The following is a 23,952-nucleotide window of genomic DNA, read 5'->3' as shown; positions in this document are numbered from 1 at the left end:
AATTAAAAATCCAACAGTCGGCTGTAGCCGTATTTAGTTAAGTCCATTAGAGACCCACACGACCGGTTTCGAAATTCTTAGCCGGCCACTGTGGCCGAGCGGTTCTAGGCGCTTCAGTCCGGAACCGCGCGCCTGCTACGGTCGCAGGTTCGAATCCTGCCTCGGGCATGGATGTGTGTGATGTCCTTAGGTTAGTTAGGTTTTTTAGTAGTTCTAAGTCTAGGGGACTGATGACCTCAGATGTTAAGTCCCATAGTGCTTATAGCCATTTCATTTATTTCGAAATTCTTAAGTTACATCTTCTATTGTAAATCTGCAAAAAAAATTGTAAATTAATACATTGATAATGGTGAAATGCAGTTATCCGAGATAGCTTTAAGTACTGAGAGGATAGAGTTAAACAAGGAAGAAAATATTACACATCTAGTTACGAAAGAACGACGCTATCAGTACACTACTGGCCATTAAAATTCCTGCACCAAGAAGAAATGCAGTTGATAAACGGGTATTCATTGGACAAATACATATACTAGAACTGACATGTGATTACATTTTCACGCAATTTGTGTGCATAGATCATGAGAAATCAGTACCCAGAACAACCAACCCTGGCCGCAATAACGGCCTTGATACGCCTGCGCATTGAGTCAAACAGAGCTTGGATGGCGTGTACAGGTACAGCTGTCCATGCAGCTTCAACACGATACCACAGTTCATCAAGAGTAGTGACTGGCGTATTGTGACGAGCCAGTTGCTCGGCCACCATTGACCACACGTTTTCAGTTGGTGAGTGATCTGGAGAATGTGCTGGCCAGGGCAGCAGTCGAACATTTTCTGTATCCAGAAATGCCCGTACAAGACCTGCAACATGCGGTCGTGCATTATCCTGCTGAAATGTAGGGTTTCGCAGGGATCGAATAAAGGGTAGAGCCGCGGGTCGTAACACATCTGAAATGTAACGTCCACTGTTCAAAGTGCCGTCAATGCGAACAAGAGGTGACCGAGACATGTAACCAATGGCACCCCATATCATCCCGCCGGGTGATACGTCAGTATGGCGATGACGAATAGACGCTTCTAATGTGCGTTTACCGCGATGTCGCAAAACGCGGATGAGACCAAATGGTGCTGTAAACAGAACCTGGATTCATCCGAAAAAATTCGTGCAACCAGGTTCGTCGTTGAGTACACGATCGCAGGCGCTCCTGTCTATGATGCAGCGTCAAGGGTAACCGCAGCCACGGTCTCCGAGCTGATTGTCCATGCTGCTGCAAACGTCGTCGAACTGTTCGTGCAGATGGTTTTTTTCTTGCAAACGTCTCCATCTGTTGACTCATGGATCGAGACGTGGCTGCACGATCCGTTACAGCCATGCGGATAAGATGCCTGTCATCTCGACTGCCAGTGATACGAGGCAATTGGGATCCAGCACTTCGTTCCATATTACCCTCCTGAATCCACCGATTACATATTCTGCTAACAGTCATTGGATTTCGACCAACGCGAGCAGCAATGTAGCGATACGATAAACCGCAATCAGGGTAGGCTACAATCCGACCTTTATCAAAGTCGGAAACGTGATGGTACGCATTTCTCCTCCTTAGACGAGGCATCCCAACAATGTTTCAACATGCAACGACAGTCAACTGCTGTTTGTGTATGAGAAATCGGTTGGAAACTTTCCTCATGTCGGCGCGTTGTAGGTGTCGCCACCGTCGCCAACCTTGTGTGAATGCTCTGAGAAGCTAATCATTTGTATATCACAGCATCTTCTTCCTGTCGGTTAAATTTCTCGTCTGTAGCACGTCATTTTCGTGGTGTAGCAATTTTAATGGCCAGTAGTGTAATTGATTGTCGATTCGTAGAGTACAGCAGGTGTTAAGAGACAAGTGCGAAAGCTATTAAAACATAATAGTGAATTTAAAGTCCAACAGTCCGCTGTAGCCGTACTTACTTATGTCGATTAGAGACCCACACGAACGGTTTCGCACTTATTAAGCTACATCTTCTGTTGTATGTAAAAAAAAAAAAAAAAAAATTGTAAAGTACCGCATTGATAATTGCCGGCCGCGGTGGTCGAGCGATTCTAGGCGCTTCAGTCCGGAACCACGCGACTGCTATAGTCACAGATTCGAATCCTGCCTCGGGCATGGATGTGTGTGGTGTCATTAGGTTAGTTAGGTTTAAGTAGTTCTAAGTCTAGGGGACTGATGACCTCAGATGTTAAATCCCATAGTGATTAGAGCCATTTGAACCATTTTTTGGTAATGTTGAAATGAAGTTATCCGAGATAGCTTTAAGTACTGAGTCGATAGACTTAAACAAAGAAGAAAACACTGCGCATCTAGTTAGGAAAGAAGGACCCTATACGTATTTAATAAATAAGATTGTAATTTCATGCCAAAAGAAGGTTACTTGTAAATGCTGTGTCATACGGTATGGAGAGTTACAGACTGCCGCAGAGTAACAGTTGGCGTGGCTAAGCCCTCCTCAACTGATAAAAACTATCATCGATGATGAAAGTCCAGTCTAAAAAACGAAGGAATAAAATTAGTAATGAGAAACTGATACTTGATTAAAAAAACATTAGCTGTAACTAAAACGAAAAATAGATGGAGACAGTCCCTATGTAACATGGACCAACTGCCAAAAACGGAACTGACCAATGTTGAAATCACGAACTGTCATCACTTTACCGCTTAAGATATGTTCCTGTCGACCTATCTCAAGCAACAGATAGCGCTCCTCGTAAATGTTATCCAGCAAAGTATTGGACTCTGGAGTGACTGAAGAATAAAAAAAAAGTTAGTGATGAAAACTAATAAACATACACTGAAATACATGAAAAAAATTTTAATTATATTTTGGAGGCCAGCAATGATCGAAAGGAAGAAGATTATGCTGACGGTCAAACTTACCAAAAGCCGACACGCTTATCTGTGTTTATCACCAACAGATAATCGTAGCAGCTGCAAGGCGCCCTGTGTGTTGTCGGAGCGTTTGTGGTGGCTGCCATCCGGGTACTGACGCAATTAAGGAAGTCAAGTGACGCGGGCAATACGGAAGATAACAGAACCGTGTTCCTAGTTCTCTTCTGAGGAACTGCGGTCACCACGCGAACCATTAGACTCGGCTCTCAGTATTACATAAAAATTGAACCTGGGTGATACTAATTTAATAACGTTGTTAAGGCGAAAATTTTAAAAATTTCCGGCAGCCGTGACCGAGAGGCTCTAGGCGCTTCTGTCCGGAACCGCGCTGCTGTTACGGTCGCAGGTTCGAATCCTGCCCCGGGCATGGATGTGTGTGTAGTCCTTACGTTAGTTATGTTTCAGTGGTTCTAAGTTCTAGGGGACTGATGACGTTAGATGTTAGTTCCCATAGTGCTCAGAGCTATTTGAACCATTTTAAAAATTGATACTTACTTCTGAATTGTTAAAACAGTGCATACATTAATGGATCAGTTGATCTACACGTGGACTGGCAGCTGTAATAGGACTGACATTCATAAAAGAAAAAATATGTTTACTTTCCTATACATAGTCATTATTATTATTATTATTCTTGATTGTTATAATTATTTTTTGATTGTTATAATTATCATTGTACTACTTTTATAATCTCTAATTTTTTTCTGTAACATTAATACTGTATAACATGTTATATGTCCTTAATGTTCTGTAGAAACTGAAATTTGTTGAATCTGAGTATGCCTGGTTAGGTGTAAGAGAGGGCCTGAAGGCCCTAATCTTGCCAGGTAAAATAAATACATAAATAAATAAATAAATAAATAATCAGCTAACGAACTAGATAGCTGCTGAGAAACCTGACTTCAAAAATTCAAATAGTCAAAAGTGGCCAATAAAGTTCAATGGCTTAATACCGTTTGGTTGTTGAGAGTATTATCAGGGGAATATCGTATGGCATTTAAGTAAGTTTGAAACACTGCCCTTTCTCTCTTTATGTAGTATCTCCAAGTTATTGTAGAGATTTCAAATAGAATGTTGATTATCACGTAAGTCAGATATTTGTGTAGATTTCGAAATGCTCACATTGAGATGTTCCTTAAAGCGAATTTCGAAACCTCTTTTATTTATTTAACCTTCGTTTCGTTCTACTAGTTTCGTACGTACACTAGTGATGAAAAGTATCTGGACACCCCCAAAACATACGTTGTTCGTATTAGGTGCATTGTGCTGCCACCTACTGCCAGGTACTCCATATTAGCGACCTCAGTAGTCATTAGACATCCTGAGAGAGCAGAATGGGGCGCTCCGCCGAACTCACGGACTTGGAACGTGGTCATGTGAATGGGTGTCACTTGTGTCATACGCCTGTACGCGAGATTTCCACACTCCTAAACATCCCTAGGTCCACTGTTCCCGATGTGATAGTGAAGTGGAAACGCGAAGGGACACGTACGGCACAAAAGCGTACAGGCCGACCTCGTCTGTTGACTGACAGACACCACCGACAGTTGAAGAGGGTCGTAATGTGTAACAGGCAGACATCTATCCAGACCATCACACAGGAATTCCAAACTCCATCAGGATCCACTGCAAGAACTATCACAGGTAGGCGGGAGGTGAGAAAACTTGGATTTCATGGTCGAGCGGCTGCTCATAAGCCACACATCACGCCGGTAAATGCCAAACGACGCTTCGTTTGGTGTAAGGAGAGTAAATATAGAACAGTGGAAAAACGTTATGTGTAGAGACGAATCACGGTACACAATGTGATGATCCAATGGCAGTGTGTGGGTATGGTGAATGCCCAGTGAACGTCATTTGCCAGAGTGTGTATTACCAACAGTAAAATTCGGAGGCGGTGGTGTTACGGTGTGGTCGTGTTTTTCATGGAGGGCGCTTACACCCTATGTTGTTTTGCGTGGCACTATCACAACACAGGCCTACTTTGATGTTTTAAGACCTTCTTGCTTCCCACTGTTGAAGAGCAATTCGGGAATGGCGATTGCATCTTTCAACACGATCGAGTACCTGCTCATAATGCACGGCCTGTCGCGGAGTGGTTACACGATAGTAACATCCCTATAATGGAGTGGCCTGCACAAAGTCCTGACCTGAATCCTACAGAACACATTTGGGATGTTTTGGAATGCTGACTTCGTGCCCCACTGCGTGAAGAATGAGCCGCCATTCCCCAAGAAACCTTCCAGCACCTAACTGAACGTATGCCTGCGAAAGTGGAAGCTGTCATCAAGGCTAAGGGTGGGCCAACACCATATTGAATTCCAGCATTACCGATGGGAGCGCCACGAACTTGTAAGTCATTTTCAGTCAGGTGTCCGGATACTTTCGTTCACATAGTGTAGCTGCTGCGTAGCCCCAGTTTCAAGCAATCATTCCTGCTATCAGCAAACCCGTCAGTCTAGGATCCGGCATAACCACTGTTCATTCTTCTTCTTCTACATCTACGTGATTACTCTGCAATTCACAAATAAGTGTCAGGCTGTCTCTCTACCATTCCACTCTCGAACAGCGCACGGAGAAAAAGGACACTTAAATCTTTCCGTGGGAGCTCTGATTTCTCTTATTTTATTTTGATGGTCATTTCTCCCTATGTAAGTGGCCGGCAACAAAACATTTTCATGCTCTTAGGGAAAGTTAGTGATGTGGATCCCACACAGCATAGGAGTACGCCATAAGAGGGCGGACAAGCGTAGTATAAGCAATTTCTTTAACAGGCCTGTTGCACGTACTAAGTGTTGGCAATAAATCGCAGTCTTTGGTTTGCTTTCCGCACAACATTATCTATATGATCGTTTGAATTTAGCTTATTCGTATTGGTAATCTCGAAATATTTAGTTGAATTTACAGCCTTTAGATTTGTGTAATTGATCGTGTAATCGAAATTTAGCAAATTCCTTTAGAACTCATATGATATAACTTCACACTTTTCATTATTTAGAGTCAATTACCACTTTTTACACCATATGGATATCTTGTTTAAATCACTTTGCAGTTGGTTTTGATCATCTCATGGCTTCCCTGGACGCTAAATGACGGCATATCTGTAAACAATCGAAGAGGGCTGCTCAGATTGTCTCCTAAATTGTTTATATAGATCAGGAACTGCAGAGGGCCTATAACACGTCCTTGGGTAACGCTAGATCCTACATCTGTTTTACTCGATGACTTTCCATCAGTTACTACGGACTGTGACCTTCTGGGCAGGAAATCACGAGTGCAGTTGCACAACTGAGAGGATACTCCATAGGCAAGCAATTTTATTGTACGTTTCTTGTGATATACTTTCTGGAAATCTAAAAATATGGAATCAGTTCGACATCCCGTGTCGATAGCAATCCTTACTTCATGAGAATAAAAAGCTAGTTGTGTTTCACAAGAACGATATTTTCTGTTTCCGTGTTGGCTGTTTGTCAGTAAGTCGTTATCTTTTAAGTAATTCACGATGTTCGAGCGCAGTATACGTTCCAAAATGCTACAGCAAATCGACGTTAGTGAGACTGGTCTGTAATTCAGTGGATTATTCCTACTTCCTTTCTTGGGTACTGGTGTGACTTCTACAGCTTTTCATTCTTTAGGTACGAATCTTTCGACGAGCGAGCGGTCGTTTGTGATTGCTAAGCCTGGAGCTATTGTATTAGCTTATTCTGTGCTTCTTATTCTTTCTTCGTCTTTAGTGTTCAACCCGGAGGTTGATTTTCAGCAGTACGGCATTCCACTTTACTGTCTGCCTTCCTCTTCATTTTCGCATACGTAGCGCATCACACTACACTCATAATCTGCTCCATGTATGACATCGTTGGAAGTTCCTGGCAATGGCTTCCCTCAATAGATCGTTGTATTGTTAATCTACATCTACATCTATTCTTCGCAAGCGGTGGATATTTTGTGTGCCACTGTCATTTCCCCGTTTGTTTGCTCTACATGGGTATTGTTTGTGGGAATGATTGCCGGTAAGCGCCTGTGTGGGCTAGAATCCCTCTGATTTTACCTTCATGGCCTCATCGCGAGACATACGTAGCAGGAAGCAAAATATTGGTTGACGTTTCAATGAAACATACATTCTCCGAATTTTAACAGTAGATCATATTGTGATGCAGAACGCCTCCCATGCAGCGTCTGCCATTTGAGTTAACTGAGCTTCTCCCTAACGCTTTCCAGCTAACTAAATGAGCCTGTAAGGATATGTGCTACTCTTCTTTGGATCTTGTCTATTTCCTTTACCAGTGCTTCCTGTTGGGGATATCAGACTGACGAACAGTATTCAAAAGTTGGTCAAACGAGAGTTCTGTAAGTCTCTTCCATTTCCCGAGTATTCTTCGAATGAATCTCAGTCTGACATCCGGCTTGCCTGCGATTAACTTTATGTGGTCGTTTGACTTGAAATCACTCCATATACGCTGTCTTAGATATTTTATGCAAGTAACTGCTTCTAGTGATTGTTATACAGTAGTATAATCATACAGTGGAGGGTATTTATGCTTATGTATTCCTAATACCTTACATGTCAATTGCCACTCCATGCACAAAGCGTCGATCCTTTGCAGGTCTTCCTGTATTTTGCTACAATTTTCTAGCATTGCGACCTCTCTATACAACATCATCATTTGCGAAAAGGCTCATGGAACTTGCGGCGTTATCTATCAGGTCATTTATATTCAGGCTGAGTCAGTGACCCCTACGATGTGTTTTATGCAACTCGAAATGCCTCCAAAAACCACACACGACGTTTTCATATTCTGTAACCCCTACAGGAAAAATGAAGGCTACCTTTCTGTACTGTGACGAAAGTTGAGCATGGTTACTGAAGTTGAAAGAAACGGGGAGGAGTCCTGATGTAGGGAATGAAAGAAAGGTATTTCAGATTTTGTGGTGTGAGTAGACATACAAATTGATTTCATTGTCTGGTTGTTTGATGGTAGCTAGACTTGTTAGTGGTTACAAATCGAAATGTTTGTTCATTCTTCCTTTGATCCTAGAATGTTTTTCTCATCACTTATCCCTTTTTTCACACTTGGTTGTTTGAAAATTATCATGCAGCGCTGTTATTCGGAATTTAAGTCGCACATTAACCGGGGATAAGTCAGTTCAGTGGTAGAAGTGCATGCCTAATAAAGCGGTTTGGTATTATAACCAACATTCACGTTGAGGACAACAGGTAGTAACTGATTAAAGTTGCATGGCCCGGACTACGTGAAGCGCTAAGGTTAGGGATGTGTGACGTATTAACGAAACAGATATCTGAGCTGCGGCGTAATAAGAGGCGTGATGCTTACGTTTAGGGGAAGTACGATTCAGTATACTTCAAGAAGGAGAGAGGGAAAAGTCATCAGCTGGTGGAAGACGAATGTTGAGGGAATTAAGCAGATATGATAACCAGGGTAAAACGCCTTGCTTTCAAGGATTTTTAGTGGTCTGTCGCATTTTTGAGATGCACAGAACCAAGCGACCTTGTTGATATGGGTAGAAAGAATTGCGGCTGTATAGATGTGTTGGTGATTAGGTTACAGCGAACGTGTATAGTCACAACACAGGCTGCAATTCTGTCGCACGGCCTGAGCGATACGGCGCTCACAGCTGAAATTCGACGAAGGCACACCGTTGATGGATCGCCGAGTACTTAGACGCCAAGTTTTGTACATGTTTCAGGAGGAGGAGGAGGACATTCGTGTTTAACGTCCCGTCGACAACGAGGTCATAGAGACGGAGTACAAGCTCGGATTAGGGAAGGACGGGGAAGGAAGTCGGCCGTGCCCTTTCAAAGGAACCATCCCGGCATTTGCCTGGAGTGATCTAGGGAAATCACGGAAAACCTAAATCAGGATGACCGGACGCGGTATTGAACCGTCGTCCTCCCGAATGCGAGTCCAGTGTGCTAACCACTGCGCCACCTCGCTCGGGGTACATGTTTCATCTGACGAGTCGACTTTTGCAGTCCTGCAGTCCTGTAAACCTTATTTAGGGTAGGCCAGCACTGCATCCCTAGCCTTGTTCCGTATTTACGCTATGCCTTTATTAAATACATTTCCAGGTTGTCTGACAACATCGTCTCAAGAAGAAGTAGTGGTAAGCTCCGTAGTTTTGTGTAGCCCATCCTCTGCTCTCTCTTCAGACAGCTCTCAACACCTATTTTCCCAGTTCTCCTCTACATTCTTCCACCAGCGATCAATAACAGTTTCGAAGATGACGAGCATGACAGTCGTGACGCAAAGTCTGAGACAATAATGTAGCCAAATGCAGCCATAATGTAGCCAAAATTTCAGTTGCATCGTTCCCAAGCATGTATTATTGCAATAATTTTTTACCATTACATAGCTTCTCTTGGAGAGCTTTTCCGTATCTCCAAATGAAACTGTCTGTTGTTAATTTTTCTACACTCGATATTCGCTAGTTTCCTTTACACCAAGTATAGTTCTATTCAGACTTCAGCTTACATGCTCGGTAAACCCGACGTATAAGCGTTTGAGATTCTTTTTCATGTTTCTTGAGTTTAAATTTGGTGTGTGACTCTATCTCGTTTTGTAGAACATGGGTATTGTAGAACGTCATGTTCATAAATGCTGAGTTATGTTCAGAAATCATTGGCACCTCATTTACCGTGCGTTACTAGACCCAATTTGTAAGTCTCTGAATTCTGGATGGCCTCATTTTATTTCCTTTTCCTTCAACATTCGAACTCCAACGTGCAGAATGTCCGTTTCTTCAATTTTCCATTTTTTATTTTCTGTACAGAGGAATGCTTTATGGAGCACAGGGGAGAAATCCGTAATTTCTTACAACGAAGACAGCCGTTATAAAGTAAATAACAGACATTCTCGACGTATCCCTTCGCGTCTTTGCTATGAAGATTTCTGCTCGCCTTAACCACCACAAAAACCGTTAATCATCGCTGATTCATACGCATTTAGCGGTAGCTTACCATCAGAAGAGCAATTGTGTAGCTCCAATGGGGGCACTCGAACACTCCCCTTTTATTAGCCCTTTTCCGACGTGACTGGCTTTGACGTGTCACCCTTGCAACCTGATATTTATCAAAGGAATGGGCTGCTTCATATGACGGTAGGTTCCTCACCTATTTGGCAGTCGATACGCATCGAAACTTGTTCAGTACACACACACACACACACACACACACACACACACACACACACTTTCGCATGTTTTCACCCGATCCATACACATATAAGGATATTTCGTTATCCTTATCAACCTAACTTTCTTAAATTTTTGCCCAGAGTCGTTGGTCGAAACGTTAGTGTTCTCCCATCAAAAGTTATTAGCATTTTGCTTCGATGTTATTAAGTAATTAGAATATCACAAAAAATTTTGGTCGAATTTTTGCCACCAATGGACATTCCATTTTAAAAGAATCTGTCTGGTCGAAAACAACAGTTGTCTATAGAGCAGCGGAAATACGGAGCCGTTACCAGAGAGACGTATACAAAATCACACTACGTGATGGGTTGTTGTAGCATCTATGCCAAGATCGCTTAAACTTCAGGGCCGTTCTTTCGTTACACGGACTAGGGTAGGAGCATAACTTTACATTACTATGTCATATCCAGATTTTTTCAACAAAATGATTTTCACCAATGTGCTATGTTTAAACCTGTTCATTTTTAACTTGTTTATTTTTAATTAGAATCCCATCTTCTTCTTCTTCTTGTTCCTCTTCCGCCCTTTTGATGCTCTGTGTCTACTTGGCGCGATCTTGTGCTTGGTCAGGGTGGGGAGCCGCTATCTCGCGGTCTTCACGGAGGGTATACAGCGAACGTTATCTTACTCTCCCAACAGGTCATTTACCATCGACTTTCAACGAAAAGCCGATTTTTGCTATTGTTTCTTGATCTACTACCAAAGACGCCTTTCCCCCGTCTTCTGAATAATAGGTGCCACTCCATACCACCTATGAATTTCATCCTTGGTCCCATGACCGTAGAGCGTCAGGCCAGATGTCCACCGAAGCATTTTGTTTTCTGTTACAGCAAGCCGTTGCTGTGCTTCTTTTGCTTCAGTTTAGCATTCTGAATCGTAAAAAGCTACTGGGTGGACTTCAGAGCGATATATTTTCGACTTGATTCCGTCCGCTATCTTATCTCCTCATCACAAAGCACACCATTAAGTGTGCGCCATTTAAGCCCTGCATTGCCAACACGGTTTGTGATTTCGGGAACGAGTGAACCGTCGGCACTCGTTCCTTCCAGAAATCAGAAACCGCTTTAGGGATGCATGGCTTAAATGGTGTGAAAACTCACTCTTTTATGCAACCTATCCAAATAGATTGAAAGAGGTATGACATTTGTTCGTTGTCACCTTCCTTTATACCGAGGTTACACGATTGATAGGCGTGCTTCCATTGTTTCTCAGACAGCGCCCAATGTCATCTGCGACACCGCGCATCTGCAATAACGCCTCTGCGTAGGCCGCTTGGCACGGATGTTGGTAGCAGAGACAATTATCCCGCACTGGGTAATAGTAAAGTGAGCCACCTCCGAAAGAGCGGAATGACAAAAATGGTCAAAGTGTATATTTACTGAAGAAACTGGTATGTAATATGGTTTTTGATATCCTTACAGCTAAAAAGAAAGATTTTTTGATTGATTTGATGAAGACTTCGTAATAAGATAATAATTAATTTTGTTTGTTTTAATTGTGCGCAAGCTGTTGCCTACACACCATATAACAACTTGGTATCCAATACAGTTCTTTGCCCTCTTCTTAATTAGTTAACATTAGGAACAATTCAGGAAAGATTTACTCAATTAGTGCAACCTTTGGTAATCTGTGATGAACATATACGTATATTTTTAATATTATGTCTTTGAAATTCTTGATTATAATGAAGAATGCTTTTGTAAAATGACTTTTTAAAATGCCTCAATACGCTTTTAAAGGAGTCAGAACTGACGTAATTTAACACTCATCATCCATTTCCCAGTCTTTGTCACTCACTTGATAAAAGTTCACAGTTGCAGCTTAAAAAGCAGGCATGTTACGTAGGCTCATTGTTATCGCAGTTCACCTGTAGTTATACATAATGTGAAGGTCAATCAAACAATTTTTAATCAGAGATGGTAGCCGCTCGGGATTAGCCGACCGGTCAGGCGCTGCAGTCATGGACTGTGCGGCTGGTCCCGGCGGAGGTTCGAGTCCACACACATCGGTGAGTTGGTTGTTATTTCTGTGCGTCAAACAGTCTTTCCACAGGCCCGTCACGAACTTTGCCACCCGATGTTTCCTGCACAGTCTTAGTGCGCCACCAAGTGGACTACACCTGTCAACATAGACTAACAGTTTTGCGTCTACTCGTTCACGCATCAACACCTGACCTGCTGCCGAGGGGAAAATAAACATTACTACCTTGCTCTTGCCACATGTGCTTGGGCATGGGTGTGTGTGTTCGTCCTTAGGATAATTTAGGTTAAGTAGTGTGTAAACTTAGGGACTGATGGCCTGAGCAGTTAAGTCCCATAAGATTTCACACATATTTTTTTTTCAGAGATGGTAAAATAGTCTCTATTACAGCTGACTGAAAGTCCAAATCCTCAATAGCTGTTTATTGTGTTTTCCCTGTATGACGGCCAGTTTTATATACTGGAGGTATATCTTCAGGTCCTATGCGAATGTTCCGGCTTAACCACAAGCGCCGGCACGAAGACGAAGAACGCAAGAGCAGAGGAGGCTGTGAGACGACGTCAGCCAATAGCTGACTAGACCTTGGGAATCGCAGTAACAAAATCGATCTCATTGTTAAATAACAATCCAGTACAAGAGGCACAAAATATTAACCATTACACTTGTGTGATTTAAGATACAACTAAAATTACTTACAGGTAAGGAAACCGAAATACCTGGTTCCATCAATATGATAATACTTTTAATACAGACTATTTTACCATCTCTAATTTTAAATTCTTTGATTGTCCTTCACATTATGCACAGGTTTGTTAGCTCTGGTTGCCCCGTATAAGGTTATTTGTTGCACCTGTAGTTTTCTGTTCAATAAGTGAAACACGCCTTTCTAGTAGCTTTCGACAGCAGCTGAGCAGCAGCAGCAACAGCATTCTGCAGAGAGCAGCAGCAAAACTAATAATTAATTTTTCAAAGAAACTTTCAATACTGTTCCATTCATTCAACATCCTTTATCTAGTAGCCAGTAGCGCTATGCCATTTGGAACACTGAGGGATGGTATCCACTCCCTTCTCTCTTTGATATCTGCCTAGTCTTTTTTTTCTCGCTCTCTCTGCAACAACAGCAGTGTGATTGGTGCCAGCCCTACGTTACGTAGTTCTTAACACGAAATTACAGGGTGACAATTATTGAACTGTACAAAAAAACGTAAATTAGTTACGAACTACGGTGCGCACACACTATATTCAACACGTAAACGTCACTGCAGATATTCGGATTTAGGTTATGAAATGTTCGATATGCCTGCCATTATTGGCGATGACGTGGAGCAGACTAATAGCGAAATTCTGCATGACCCGCTGAAGTGTCGGAAAATCGATGCCGTCGATGAGCTCCTGAATGGCTGTTTTCAGCTCAACACTGGCTGTAGAGTTACTGCTGTACTTGTCTCTAACACAGCCCCACAAAAAGGAGTCGCTTGTGTTTGGATCCGGAGCATATGGCAGCCAATCGAGGCCCATGCCAGTGGCCTCTTGGTACCATAGAGCTAGAACGGGGTCCCCAAAGTGCTCCTCCAGGACATCAAACACTCTCCTCCTCCGATGGGGTCGACCTCCATCTTGCATGAACCACATCTTGTCTAAATCAGAGTTACTTTGGATAACGGGGATGAAATCATCTCCCGAAACCTTCTCGTGCGGTTCGGTAGTCACCGTACCATCAAGGAATATCGCACCGATTACTCCGTGACCGAACATCGCACACCACACAGTCACTCGTAGAGGGTGAAGAGAATTATCGAGCGCGAAATGCGGATTCTGAGTCCTCAATTTTGCTTATTGACGAACCCACCCACAAATGAAATTGGACTTGGTCGTTAAACCAGACCATATATACCATACTAATTCCATCATGCCCTCGGCCAACCGTGCAGTTCGATCGTCCTAACGCAAACCTTTCTGAAGTTATGAAAATTTTATTTCATATAGTTCAATAACTGTCACACTGCATCTCTCTTAATATCAGCTCCTTGTTATCCTCCTTGATTTTAACTCTTCATACTCTCATTTCAGGATTTTGATCGTGTTATTGCTTTCCACGTTCTCATGCGTCGAATCACACACACACACACACACACACACACACACACACACACACGCACGCACACAGGCTGCTTCTGCTACTATACATTCGTAAGTGCTACCTTTTCTGCCAGGCACAGTGTATTTCGAGATCATTCTGCCCCACTCACTCACTTTGGAGTGACTGTAGCATCGCCCCTTCCCACGGATACAGTGGATAAAAGAGTGGGTTTCCAGTGTAGGCGAAGTAAGCGAGTTGGCAAGCACTGCTGCACAAAGCGCGCCCGGTAACAATTGGCCATCAAAACACGCTTTTAAAAAGCGGGGATCCGGAAACCGTCCCGTCAGTTGCTCTGACTGCTCGCGCCCGCCAACCCTCGGCCTTTGACGGGGGCGCCGACGGAGAAGCCAGGCAGGGGCGGACGTGAGGACGAACAATAAGGACACGGGGGGGGGGGGGGGGGAGGTGGGAAGGGGAAGAAAGGGAGGGGAAGCCGGGCTCGAGTTTTTTGGCACAGCCGAGGGGGCCAGAGCTAAGCGGCTCGAGTTAACACCAATTATAGTTAAAATATTCGGCCCAGATAAAAACTACAACATATTTACCCGCGGCGCATCCTTAATGCGGCCTATCGTGATGACGATCATTATCCCGGTGCCGGCTCCCTGGCCGACATTAAATTACCCGGCTGCGTAAACGATCATTAGGCGAGGGAGCGGGCCGTAATTACGCACAGGGTGTCTGCGGACTGCAGACCCGGCTGTCCGCGGTGGCGGTCGCTTCCTGCAGCGGCGCGGCAGGTGAAACCCTGCCCTGCCCGCTCCAGCTGGGCCGTTCGCCGACTGATCGCGCCGGCTGTGCCGAAGCCACCGCTGAAAATTGTATCGCAAATTGCCGTCCCACAGTCGCGGGGAACGGCGCTTTCGAAAGCACCTCCTAAAGTGCGATCCGGTGCATTTGTGGTCTACAGTTTACTGTGCCTGTAGTACTTCTGAAAACCCAAGTGCCCATAAACACATTCGTTAAAAGACGCAACAAAGCGCGCGCTGAAGGGAATGGTAAAAGTCACGCGTTGTTGGACATCCCACAAAGCGCATATCATTAGCGGGGAGCGTATTACCATGGAAAATTTAAAAGATTTTTTTGCGAGAATACGCCGCCATTTGACTGCATTGTATTTTGCTTCCGTACAATCCAGATTTCGACTTTTGCACCATTATTGAGTACAGTGTCCTTACTTGTTATACCTCTACACTTCATATCTGGTCAAGTAAGCGACATGATTTGCGCTGACTTTACTAGACACGACGTTTTAATGGTCTGCACTCGATAAGGGGGTAAAAGTCGCAATGCAGGCTGTACAGCATGAAAATACAATAATGTACAGTCAAATGGCGGTGTATGCTCTCAAAAAATACTGTTTGACTGTGGCTCAGCACCATCGAAAATTTTTTACTTGTCAGAATTTCTTCTCTAACCACCCCAAAAATAGAGGTATGTTATATTTTACGAGGGTCACTCCAAAAGAAATGCACACTATTTTTATAAAAATTCGGTTCTCATTCTGCATGTGTGAAAGTTTTACAGTGTGTAGATACATCCTTCCCGCTTGTTTTCAAACTTAGTTCAACCTGTTGCCGTGAGTGGCGCCGTCACAGCATGTCTTCAAGATGGCTGCTACACTTGACGTTCGCCAGAAGCAACGTACTGTTAGACAATTCCTGCGCTGTGAAAACGAGACAGTGGGAAACATCCATAAGAGGTGAAAAAGGTGTATGGAGATCCTGCTGTCGATCGCAGTACAGTTAGTCGGTGGGAAAGCAGGTTACGTGATGAAATCGGGCACGGCAATATTGAGGATTATCCTCGCAGCAGCAGGCCTCGTACTGCACACACGCCACACAATGTGCAGAGAGTTAACGAATTGGTGACTGCTGACAGGTGCATCACAGTGGACGAATTGTCACGCTATGTTCGGATAGGGGAAGGAAGTGTTTGCAGAATACTGAAAGTGTTGGCGTTAAAAAAGGTTTGTGCCAGGTGGGTTCCCAGGGTGTTGACAGTGGCTCACAAAGAAACAAGGAAAACGGTATGCAGCGAACTTTTGGAACAGTACGAGAATGGTGGAGATGAATTTCTTGGAAGAATTGTGACAGGTGATGAAACGTGGCTCCATCACTTTTCACCAGAGACGAAAGGGCGATCAATGGAGTGGCATTATGCAAATTTACCCAAGGAAAAAAAATTCAAAACCACACTTTCTGCTGGAAAAGTTATGGCTACGGTGTTTTTCCATTGCGAAGGACTCTTGCTTGTGGACATTATGCCAAGTGGAACCACCATAAATTCTGATGCATATGTGACGACACTGAAGAAACTTCGAGCTCGACTGAGTCGTGTTCGGCCACATCGGCAGAAGCAGGATGTTTTGCTGTTGCACGACAATGCACGGCCACATTTCAGTCAAAAAACCATGGAAGCGATCACAAAATTCGGATGGACAACACTGAAACACCCGCCTTTTAGTCCTGACCTGGCTCCACGTGACTATCATCTCTTTGGGAAACTGAAAGACTCTCTTCGTGGAACAAGGTTTGAAAATGATGACTCCCTTGTGCACGCTGCCAAACAGTGGCTCCAACAGGTTGGTCCAGAATTTTTCCGTGCGGGTATACAGGCGCTGGTTCCCAGATGGCGTAAGACAGTTGAGAGAGATGGAAATTATGTGGAGAAATGAAAATATTGTTCCTAAAGGATGTATCTACACACTATAAAACTTTTAAACACGTACAGTAAAAGATGGATTTAAAAAAAAAATAGTGTGCATTTGTTTTGGAGTGACCCTCGTATTATTCCACTTTTAAATAGTGGCATTCAACAATTAGTGTCAGTTGTTCTGATAGCGTAGGTGATAGCGTGCGGGACTGCTCAGCGTTTGGTTAGGGTTCCCCCCTTACTGCAGTGCCATGTGCAGTCTTTGTATTGCTGTCTTGTTTAGTGTGTCGGGAGTGCCCCGGGCGAGTGTAAGAGGATCGCTGTTATTTTCTGTCTATATAAATGATCTGGCGGACAGGGTAAGCAGCAGTCTGCTCAATTGTTGTCAAGTAGTCGAAGTAAACACTCCAAAAACGAATTCACGGAATCCAGATACTGATGGTTCAAATAGCTCTGAGCACTATGGGACTTAACATCTGAGGTCATCAGTCCCCTAGAGCTTAGAACTACTTAAACCTAACTAACCTAAGGGCATCACACACTTCCATGCCCAGGGCAGGATTCGAACCTGCGGTCCAGCGGTTCCAGACTGAAGCGCCTAGAACCGCTCGGCCACCGCGGCCGGCACGACCAGCTTGAATTGGAAAGAACACATATAAAATGTTGAGGTGAAATCGAACTAAAGGCTGCATTTAATTGGCAGAACGCTTAGAAAATGTAACAGATCTACTAAGGAGACTGCCTATTACGCGTGTTCGTCCTCTTTTGGAGTACTGCTGTGCGGTATGGAAAGCTTACTAGACAGGGTTGATGGAGTATATCGAGAAAGTTCAAAGAAGGTGAGCATGTTTTGGATTATTGAGAAATAGGGGAGAGAGCGTCACGTAAATGGTACAGGATTTGGGGTGGACGTAATTAAAACAAAGGCGTTTCTCGTTGCAGTGGGATCTTCTCACGAAATTTCAATCACCAATTTTCTCCCTCGAATGCGAAAATAGGGAGAAACGAACATCACAATAAAATAAGGGAAACGAGAGCTCGCACGGAAAGATATAGGTGTTCTTTTTTGCCGCTTGCTCTTCGAGAGTGGAATAATAGAGAATTACTGCGGAGGTGGTTCGATGAACCCCCTGCCAAGCACTTCAGTGTGATTTGCAGAGTACCCGTGTATATGTAGATTTATACTGGTTACAACCTGTATACTGGCCCTTGCTTCTGTGCAACATGCCGCAGCAGTACGCGGATAGTGAGCTTAGGCAGTCAAGTAAACTTCGCGAGCTCTTGTTCTGCGCTAAAATGGACGTGTAAATTGGCACTTAAATACTAAGTGCCAAGGGTCAGACTCGCAAAGATTACATCGCACTTTCGCGCTCACTGTAAATGATCACATTAAAAAACAACAGCACAGCACTTAAAAAGTCGGCTTTAAAAGACAATCGCTGTGCTTTTTGAGTAAATGATAGTAGCAATCAGTGTATACCTATCGCAAAAGGGCTTGTCAGAAAACACTGTATCCTAAAATCGCTAAGATAAAAGAGTTATAGTTGCGTGGAAGCATTTTTTCGAACGGACACAGCAATTGTGGAGCCCCGTGTAAACACATGCGCCTACGGAAGTAAGATTGCTGACGCAATGAGAACGTCCTTTCCCTTCTTTGTGTCACTATAGTTTGCCTCCTGCCATTTAGTAATAAGTAGTAGTATGTAACTACTTCAGCCATTCTTTACACAATTCAAAACCATGCTTAGAGAGATCATACTCACACCATCAGGTTGTCAACACTCAACTAAAATGGTTAACACACTAAAAACTCTCAGCAACGTAATCATAATAACGAAAACGCTTTGGATTGAGGCTTCTCGTCTTAAATTAAAATCGTCAGCTTCTGGTCTTGTCATTCCCCTCACACACCGCAACCGTATACCAGGTCGTCTACATTTCACCAGCTGTGGGCTCCAGCAGTGTCCAGGGGGCGCTTCTCCTGGAGTCCGGTCGCAGTTTCGAGGTGCTGTGCGCGAGGTACCGTTGTGTACTGATTAAACCACAATGCCGTTTAATTAGTCTCATAACATTCCCTCATTTGCAAAGAAACTACTTGTATGCTGATATCTATGATCGCTAGCCACATCAACGAAGTGGTAAATAGATCTAAGTATACACCGCCATTGAAATAAATTCGATAATTTTTAAAATCCTCGTTCCGTTGCCTTTCATTTGCATCATAAGAACACTGTCTTATTACTTTTTGTCGATGGCTATTTCTAACTCTGCCAGTGAGTCTTCCTCATCTCTTTTCAATGTACGGGGTTCCTAAGTTGTCTTCTGTTCCTTCTAAGGGATGGTCTGTTTCGTACACGAGGTACGCTGCTGACTTGGATCTTTCCCTCAGACCAAAAGCGTCGCTTCTGTTCCTTGTATCTGACCGAAAAGCTTTCTGTCACTGTATGTAAAAGTGTTAACTTGTTCACTGGTCAGGTCTAACAAAAGCCTTAAATTCGCGGGAGGATGATCAATGCTTTAGGATGGATGGCGGAAAACCTTCCAACTTAATGCCTTCAGAAAATGTGTTACGCCCTGGGTCGTATTTGGACGAATACCATCCCATATCTCTTGCTCTGAGCGCTCACTGCAGTTTCCACTGGATGTGAATGCTAATATCGTTACTCATGAATCGACGGTGCTTCATAACGCGCTGTCGCACTTGCTCTGTTGCCCTCTGTGCTATTCATCTACTTTATTTCGACAGTTTCAGAAAATTACTGTCAACAGCAATGTTGCACCAGCTTTGTTGCGATTCCTTGCCATACACTAGACACAGCTCACGAATATTTTCGATCGATGCTACTTTATGACAGTTTGAATTTTTTATCACGTAACTAATCTTGTTGTCTGGGGGAGACAGAACCACGATCAAAGTTTTCATCAAATACAGCGTCCATACTCGCAGCAGCCGACTTTTGCCAGCTTCTAAACACAACGTTCACGTACAGTATTTCTCACGCATGCGCACTCGTTTCTTGACGGCGGACGCCTGCCATCATCTACTGGTATTTGTAACTCATTATTCGCATTGCCTGAAATGATCATTGCCGAACTCCTGCCGGAGAATCGGCCAATCCAATCTTCGCCTCTGAAGTCGTCGTTCTCGACGGGACATTAAACACCAATCTTTCTTTCCTCCTTTCAATGGCACGAACTTGCTCGTAACTACAGGCAGACATCGGAAATTCTTTCTTTTTCTTCCCCTGTTTATCAACTTAGCGTTAATTTCGGTGTTACATTTCGCAAGTACATTGGACAAAATTTGGGATATTTCTCCTTCGCGGCGAACTACGACACCGATTGTGCCCGCAGCCCCCCGCCCCCCCCCCCCTCTCAAAAAAAATGGTTCAAATGGCTCTGAGCACTATGGGACTCAACTGCTGTGGTCATAAGTCCCCTAGAACTTAGAACTACTTAAACCTAACTAACCTAAGGACATCACACACATCCATGCCCGAGGCAGGATTCGCACCTGCGACCGTAGCGGTCATGCGGTTCCAGACTGTAGCGCTTTAATCGCTCGGCCACTCCGGCCGACCCCCCCCCCCCCCTCTCCTATGGAATCTACAAATATGTGAATCATCGGAGACCAGGGTAGTCGTTTGATAATAAGATGATGCGGCGACATACAGTTCCTGATCGACAAATGGAATGTCAATGTCACTGTTAAACACCAGATCTCACCGAAGTGTTGTATGCGATCGACCCCAAAGAGCTATTTTAGATCTGAATACTAATGGGTCTCACTTTAATCGGTGTGAACCGTTTTCTAAAATACAGTGAATAAATAAATGACGGTTTGATAGGTGAGAGATTCACTTTCACTCGGTTAATACTCGGCAGAAATCAAACCTGCATTTGGATCGGATTTCCATAACTCCTGTGCAAAAAGGTGTGCAGTATACTGCTGCATCCATTTTCAATCAGCCGCCACTCGAATTCAAAGCTCTTAGCAGTAATCCACGCGCTTTCAAATCGAAACTGAAGAGTTTCCTCATGGGTCACTCCTTCTATTGTATCGAGGAGTTCCTTGAAAAATTAAGCTGATTTTTATTGTATTGCTGATAGCGTTTACTTAAACTTATTGACTGACTTTTTTAAGGTTCATGAACATTTATTTTTGTCTGTTATTACGCTTATGTTATATTTTATGTACTGACACGTTCCATGACCTTGGAGATTTGCTCTTCAATTTGGTCCTACGGAACTTGACGAGTAAATAAATAAATAAATAAATTCGATGTTTACTTAGAGAAAAGGCAGTGTTCTTCGCTACTGACTCTGATATATTTTTCTTATTAACAGGCAAGGCAACGATGACGTTTTTAATTGTGAATTTTAATTTATGTGAAGCAGACGTTAGCTATCGGCAACGTAAGGAAGTACAATTTGCAACTTATAAACTAATGATAAATTAATATGTCTCAAGTTCATGTGTGGGGGTACCAGTTCTGAGACTAGAAAAAAAGCTATTGAAATGCTGCCATAATACAGTCTGGGTATACTAGCCATTACTTTTACTTTACGAGGTTTTGTCAAAATTACAGTCCACGTGAGGTTTTTACAGAGCGATCTACATTGTTCGTTCAGCAGTTAAGTACCTAATGGGATGAAGACATGAGGCACTGTAGATGATTTACCTTTCTGCGAGGGAAATTAACAACAGTACTTTGCTTGTAACTTTCTATCGCGAGTGTAGAGTACTTACGTTATTCATTTTAATATGCATACTATGAGGTAACAAGTGCAAGTTCTTTGTATACCAACTGACATTTTAACAGTCGCGGTTTGGCCCAACCTAAAATGTCTGTATTTAATGATGACTTGTATCTTTCATAGCTTGACAGGGGCACTGTTCATTGCTATAACACGGTGATTGCTATACAACACCAGCTGGAATTGAATCCGGAGCACAACCGACCTCCTTTACGAAGCACGTCTCTCTCCACGTTTCCGTTAGCCGAAGGCTGGGTTGCGAGGGCCGACTAGACACCGGTCCTGATCATCTTCACATAATGGGGGACTATTTCACTCATCATGCAACGACAACGGCGACCGCCCGTAAAATAAATCGGTCGGTGTCTTCGTTAATTATTCTTTGATTTACAGCCAGTTCCAGTTCTATCTCGCTTCCGATGACGTAACCGCGCTTGACCGTGTACTGAAAGAAACGAATTTAAATTTGAGTTCTACGGGGAAAGGCAATTATATGCAGAGGCGATTGAGAAGAGGTAGCTACTAAATTTATGCCTCTCTCTCGAACTTGCCTTCGTGTGTGTTCCTGACTGCCTATTTTCTCATCCCATTCTAACTTCCATAGTCTACAATTTAGTAATTTATTCTTAATAACTTTCCCTCGTGGAGTAACTCCTGGCGTTCCCAGGGGTTCAGAAAGGCCACCCAAAGGGGAGGACGGTTTCTGACGCACCCACAGCAAGTCCGAACTTTGTTCAGTAGCTACTGATTGTGAATTTCTCCTACAGATTGGTCCTAAGTTTCTCTGAGGGAAACAATTTACGAAACCGATAGAAATCTATTTGTTCCGTCAACGCGCAAGAAAATTTCTGTAATCCATTCTTGGCTCCTGGCGCTACCGTGGGGTGATGAAAACGTAATTCGCCTCTTTTATCTGGTTCTCTTGTCATCAGCCTGTCTTAATTTCGAAAAGATACTGAAATATAATATCAAGAAGCTACATATTCTTGTATATGCATATATTTGATAAATACTAAGTGTTTCACTTTAATTCTCGCAGAATTTGGACAACTATGCGAAGGAAAAAGTTATAAATCCAAAGATGAAAAAATATCATCATACAGAAGTTTAGGACTTCGAATGGAACATTTACAAGCTGACGAGGGACATGCACTATGTTTTTGATGAAATGCTAAATTTAAAGAGTGCGTTGTTTGTCAAAATATTATCTTGTGCAGCACATTAACGTAATTGGTAATGTGATACGTAAATTACAAAATTGTTTTAGCTATTTATAAAATACTTACTTAAAAATTATGGCAGTTATGGAGAACTTATGAGTAGTGGACACTAGAAGTAGTTATATTTTTTAAATGTGCAGCTATCTAAAGTTTCATGATGCTCGTTTCAAGTTTTATCACAGAGTGTGTTTTATGAGACCGTCAAGTAAATTCTGCGTATTTATGACATTTCACTGGTTTTGGAAGTTGTTTTTTTAGCCAGTGAATGAGACTAACTCGAACGTGCTGTATTTTAGCCTCGAATTCCAAGAGATGTAGTATTTTCGTTGGTAAAATGCAGCCCATTCTCACGAAATTTGCTGCTAAAGATTCTCTGAGTTCAGTTTATTGGCTAGCAGTACCTGCAATTTATTTTGAGTATACATCTATATGTTAATTTCCAATATAAATGTAAATGCTAGGATGTCTTTTCTGAAGGTATTTATATGAAGTGTAGTCTTATGTGCAAGTAAGATGTGTACGATGAACAGTGCATGCAAGAAGAGAATATAAGCAACTGAAATCTGTTATTGCGAAGAATGCTGAAGATTAAATGGGTAGGTCGAACAGCTAAGAAGCCGGTACTGAATTGACTTGGGGAACAAAGAAATTTGTGATGCATCTTGACTGAAAGAAGGGATTGATTGATAGGACACGTCGTGAAGAATCAAGAAGTAGTAAATTTGGTAATCGAAGAGGCAAAAATGTGTGTGTGAGTGAGTGAGTGATGATCGCGGGGTGGGAGTAGGGGTGGGGGGAGAACTGTACAGGGAGACCAAAGTTTGAAGCCTGAGTGCAATAAGTACGTGCTGTATTTATGCAGAGATGAGAAGACTGGCACAGAACAGAGTAGCATGAAGACGTGCATCAAAACAGTCTTCGGACTGAAGACAACAACAACAGCATATCGTGATGAATCTGGTAGCAGGCAGGTGTCGGGAAATGAAATACAGAATTTTCATGTAGTGAGATGAAGTTTTGTAACGGAAATTATCACGTCAAGAACGAAGGGAGACAAGTC

General features: G+C 43.1%; 1 protein-coding gene across 1 annotated transcript in view; it reads left to right on the top strand.

The window, feature by feature from the left end:
- Positions 1-23,952, top strand: part of LOC126176100 (homeobox protein EMX1-like) — a 330,487-nt gene that overhangs the window by 199,391 nt on the left and 107,144 nt on the right. The gene's annotated exons all lie outside the window — the stretch shown is intronic.

Source organism: Schistocerca cancellata, chromosome 3 (genome assembly GCF_023864275.1).
Source record: "Schistocerca cancellata isolate TAMUIC-IGC-003103 chromosome 3, iqSchCanc2.1, whole genome shotgun sequence".
Lineage (NCBI taxonomy): Eukaryota > Metazoa > Arthropoda > Insecta > Orthoptera > Acrididae > Schistocerca > Schistocerca cancellata.
The sequence above is the reverse complement of the archived record's forward strand: the minus strand, read 5'-3'. Positions and strand labels throughout refer to the sequence as shown.